The following is a 6,002-nucleotide window of genomic DNA, read 5'->3' as shown; positions in this document are numbered from 1 at the left end:
ATGAATGAGGGTGTAGCAATGAAAATAGCATCGCTTTTATAACTAGAAGGGTACAGAGATGTCGGGCCCATTTTGCTGCTAAAAAAGCTGCTATTTTTGCTACTACTGCTGAGTAGCGATACAATTGCATGGAAAAAAAGCTGAGGTAAACTGGGGAGTCCACACGACCCCTAGTCTGCCCCAACTCTTTTTTTAAATTAAAATAGAGTCACAATTTTTTGATACAAACATAAACTTGAAAAAGACATAAATTGAGAAGAATGCAAGTGAACCAAATATGTATTATATTTTTTGAATTTTAAGGGCCTTTGGCCTATATATAAAAAAGAAATCAAGGAAGAGGAGGCTACTCAAAATCCTCATCGGATTCCTTTGGCTCATCATCGTCTTTGTCTTCACTTCCTTCACCCACTTCATGCTCGTAATCTGAATCTTCCTCTTCCTCTTCACCCTAAATACATGCAAACATGAGCAAGGTAAGTATAAAACAATAAAAGATAATTACATATAGATAAAAGAAGGACTTAGCAACTACTCACCTCGTCTACTTAAGTCCCCAAAATGGACTCGTTCAAGCATACACCTCGCGTACGCATCCAAGTCCACAATTGCAGATAGGGGGCACTGTATCCATAATCTTACTCCTCTTTTATTGGGTCACACCCAACAACCTCCTCTACAAAATACAATTAAAAAATATACAATTAGTTAAAGGAAACAATATAGTACAAAACAAACTGAAAGAGGAGAAGGAAAATAGTAAAATAGATACTTACGAAGCGAGCAATGAAGGAGGACTTTCCTTCTGAGCCAAAGTGTGAAGCCCCTTGCTTCCTTAGTCGGGAAGCTCTCGCCTATTGCTTGTTGTTGAAAAGCACGTGGATGCTTTTTCACAAATCTCCACACATGCCTCCACTCCTCTTGTGTGAGAAAACATTGGCCAATCTATTCTTCACCGCCCTCTTGATGTTTGCTCTCCTATTAGAGGACGGTAAAAGCTTCATCCTTGTCTTCATCTAGCCCTGCGAGAGACACAAAGGCCCACATGTAGAAAAATGAGCTCAGTCTTGAGCGCATCAATGACATATTGCTTTGAGATCTTATCCTAGGCTTTTCACTTTTTTATAAAGGAGTTTGTGAACTCTAGGTTAGCAAGTACATGCATGTGGTTGATGATTTGCTTCCCTCATGCATCCATCATGAGGGCACCATCGACATCCACATTGTATGGTAGGGTGCATGGGGATCAAATGGTGGGATGGGTATCCTCAAAATGAGTAGATGAAGTACCCCCCATTGGGGAGATGACTCAGGAGACCTAGTGCTGCTTTTGCCAAAGAAAAAGCACGGCCTACTGCCCTAGCACATCTACTAGCCCCCCCAGACTCCCTACTACATCATCATGTGGTGAAGAAGATGGATGTGAGGGAGCGAGGATGGGTCTAGTCGACATTGGTGGTGTAGGTTTATCACAACCATAGCATGATGGGCATGCACCACTCAAACTTGCGCCTATCAAAGGAGTGGATTGTCCCCATGGAGACAACTAGTTATATGGGGTAGATTTCCCATATGGAGTCAACTTGCTCGATGGTATGTTGGCCTACATGTAAGATTAAATGAATTGACTTACAAAATGCATAAAGGATAAACTTTGTGTATGTGAAAAGTTTTTTAAAACCATACATGTGTCTATGAGAACTGAGTCCAAGCCTACTGCCCATGTCATTGGCTTTGATGATATTAAGTAGATTTGCAACATCTGGGTCCTACGATGGGTCGATCGACATTGCCTATACATATAACTCAACCCAAACACATGCATAAGAGTCAATTTCTTAAGGCATAAAACATTCATAAATAGCTATTCATAAAGGCTTTATGCATAAAGCTCTACGCATAGAGACTTATTCATAAAGCTCTATGCATAGAGCCTACGCATAGAGCCTTATTCATAAATCTCTACACATAGAGCCCTATACATAGGCCCTATGCATAAGCATGGGCATAGAGCCTACGCATAGAGCCTAAGCATAGAGCCTACGCATAGAGCTCTATGCATGCATTGGGAGCTCTATGTATACAGCATTGAGAACTATATGCATGCATTGAGAGCTCTATGCTAACCCTAAGGGCATAAAACCTTTAAAAAATATAAAACCCTAAAAGCTTTATGCATGCATTGAGAGCTCTATGCCTGCACTGTGCATGCATAGAGATCTCTCAACATGCAGCACAGAAACCCCCAAAAAAATCACAAAACCCTAAAAGCATAAAACCCTAAAAATCCCTAAAAACATAATAGAAAAGAGGGACCTCTTACCTCAAGAAGCTAGAGTTTTGGGTTATTGACATGAATAAGCCTACAAAATAGCAATAAAATAAAACAAAAAGTTAGAAAGTATACTTCATTTTAACATTTGAGAAAGCAAGAGGAGAAGTGAAAGAGGACAAGGAGAAGAGGATAAAAATAAGGTGAGTTTCTTTAGCCTAACCCTAATGCGTAATGATTGAAAGCTTGTGGTTTATATTACCCTAACCCTAAGGCTTCTACATAGAAAGCATAATAGAGAGCTTTGATGGAGAGATCTCCATCAAAGCTCTCTATTAGCACTTCTATGTAAAAGCTAGGGTTAGGGCAAGGCAAAAAGAGGGGAGAAAGAGAAAGGAAAGAGAGGGGAAGGAAAAGAAAAGATCACATAGAGAGAATGGTTGAAGCTTTCCATGAAAGCTTGGAAAACAAGAAACGAATGAAGCTTGAGAGAAAAGAACAAACGAATGAAGAATAGGAGAGGGAGAAAAGAACATAACTTGGAGAGGGAGAGAAGCATATACCTTGGAGAGAAAGAGAGATTCAATGGATTGACAGGTGGAAGGACTTGGGTGGGAGGAAGAGCTGTTGCATCCGTCGTCCTAGCATGTGCAACAAAGAGGGTAGGTAGTAGAAAGGAATCGCGGTGGCGGGCAATTTAGGTGGGAGTACTAGTTTACAGATCACTGTAGGTGGTGATTTAGGTGGGAGTATCATCAAAATTAGTAGCAAAATTTCACTGCTAATTTTGCTGGTGAGCAACAATATGGGTACATTATTTCGCCTCTACTGAGCAACAAAATTTCGTTGTTATACATGCTATGTAGCGGCCGGCGAAACCCTGGGCAACTTTCCACCTGGCAGCTCTAGATAGCTCATGTCTTTTTATACTAATACATATTCAATTTTGGCTTGATTTCAAATGTTTGGCAGTGATCAAGGTTGGATGTTGGTTTTGAAGCATGGTTGAGAGAAAAAATACATTGTATGTGTGATTGATGTAAGGGCAAATATATATGACAATATCGTATAACAATTAAGCATGTCCATATGTATGGGCTTCATGAGGCATTGACACGACCAAGTGTAGATGATGACATGGAGGAGAACCATAGAAGAGTGTTACACAATATTCCACACCATTCAATGACATCGGATAGACGAAAGGTGGCAAGGCTTCATAGGGAAAGCATGGCTAAGAATCATCTTCACCACACCATTCAATGACACAATATACCTCCACCATTTCCACATGAGGAGAAAAAGGATCTCATCATCGAAGACATGGTGAATTACTTCTTTGAAAGTTAGGTCATGGATGAGCAAGCGCCAATGTCACAAGAGGAGCAAACCTTGCATAGAGAGGCAATCACCCCTTTGTATGAGGGATGTTTGTACTCTACACTGTGAGCAAACTTGGAGCTATTAAACTTGCAAACAACTTATGGATGTAGTGATGCAAGTGTCACAAGGCTTCTTAGGTAAGATCCAATCAATATACTCTCTTAAATATAAAATGTCTCTTGTTTTATATAGTCTCCTTTTTTAGATGTTTTGACATGTGATTTCTTGTGTTATGTTGTAGGTTGTAAGCATGTTAACATGCTCTAAAGACGTTGTCCGATACATTGCTAACTAGCAATGCTTGTTAGCTATATTTTAAAACATCTCACATTCTCCTTTTTAAATTTTAAATGTATTTGCAAATGTCATTTCCTCCCTTTCAAAAGTTTAAAAATAATGTCTTTATAATATTGTCGTTTCAGATACACACCATAATGTGGACATGTGAGCTGAGTTCCATCCCTCTCTCTCTCTCTCTCTCTCTCTCTCTCTCTCTCTCTCTCTCTCTCTCTCACACACACACACACCCTCTCCCCCCACCCTGTGTCACCCTCTCTCTCATCATCCTCCCAGCAGGCTCCAACACTCCCTCCTTCCCTTCCTCCCACATCCTCTCCCTATTCTCCCACTCTCTTCCCTTCTCTTCAAAGATATGGAGAATTGTACAGTGGCATCTAATCAAAGGCAGGTGTTTTTGCGATGTAGAGAATATCTTCAATGGAGGTAAAGAACTTTAACCACTATTTGTATGAAGGCATGCCTGAGATCTTGGTAATTTTCTTGACTAAGTATCATAACGTATGTATGTTTACATTTAGAAAGAGAAACTTGCAAAAGGGATCCATTTACGGATGATGGATCCCAACTTACATGACCTAGCTCTTACTGTCTAGGGAGTATGAGAGAGAAAGGAAGAGGAAACAATGGGAGAGGAGAAGAAATGTAAGAAGGGTGAGGTTGGAGTACATGCTCTTGATAAAGAAGAAAAGCACAAAATATCTTCTGAGATAGTGAAAGTTTTCAAGCAAAGGACTGAAGGCTTTGTTATAGAAGTGAGACGAGAAATCTGGAATCTAGTCATTCAACAGCATGCCATGCAAGCAATCCAAGAACAATCTACACAAGAGGAGGCTGTTGTTCAAACCGCACTCATTTCCAATGTGCGGAACACATTGGCACTTGTCAAGAAACCATACTGTAAAGAGGAGTTATTTTTGAAGAATACAACATTTTCCACCATGACGTTGAATTCAAAGGAAATCATGCCTATTGCAAAATTCTCAAGGGTCCTTGAAGTCCCCCCTCGCAACTTGTACAAGGAAAAATCATGAGTGAAACCTGATGCTAATGGACTGTTTTCATTAGCTACATTTCATAGCAAACATCACTGTAGCCCACCAATCACAAATGAAATGAAAGAATTGGTTTACACATTTTGGAGACATGAGACACATGAAGGCAAAGTTCTAACAAGCACTATCTGATAACAAACAAGACAATGCTAGTGCTAACTATCATCTGCTAGTTCTAGCACTTGCTATTAACTTTTGAAGCCAAATCAGGTTAGGGTCAAAGCAAAATATCGAGACTGTAACATGATGATGAGATCCTTTGAGATACTGAAGCCATTTTGCGTACGTCAGTTTAAAGGATAGATACACATGCTACTACAAATACCATGTGCAAATGTCCTTTTTGAAGGACACATTGAACCACATGAGGTCTCATACCTTCGGGCTCCATGAAGAGGAATGCAATTGTACATGTGTGGCAATTGTGCCACAGGTGCTGGCATGAGCATTGGTTGCGCAGCTTTACTTCACATTTTCAAAGGTGTCACACATCTATGGGAGTCAATACTCTGCCCAAAGGAAATAGATGCATCTATGGGAGTCAATACTGTACCCAAAGGAAACAGGTACATCTTTTCAGCAAGAAGTGTCCAATGGGAGCATGCAAGAATTGTGGCATGGAATCAGAAAAAAATAAAAGATCTTTTGAATAAAGACATGCAATGCTAGGGGTTTCTTCAACTCTTGAAGACCAAGCTCAAGCTCTTCATCACACATAACTACATTGCCCGATGGAAAGCACAACAATTCAAGGAATGTATACTTCAATTTCCTCATGATGTGGTTGTTTCAGTTCTAGATTTTGTAGAGAATTGTGCATTCAAGGAGAAAAATGAGATAGATAGTCCATGCAATGTCACCTCGAGTCAAGTAACCATTTTTGTACACATAGCGTACTATCGGAAGGCAAGGGAAGTAGTCAAAACAATCCACTTCTTCATATCAGATGACAAGCTGCATGACACGTTGTTTGTCCAGCATTGCTTTATGTTACA

Source organism: Cibotium barometz, chromosome 40 (genome assembly GCF_041138505.1).
Source record: "Cibotium barometz isolate CiBa-2024 chromosome 40, ASM4113850v1, whole genome shotgun sequence".
NCBI lineage: Eukaryota > Viridiplantae > Streptophyta > Polypodiopsida > Cyatheales > Cibotiaceae > Cibotium > Cibotium barometz.
Note: the sequence above shows the minus strand (reverse complement) of the source record.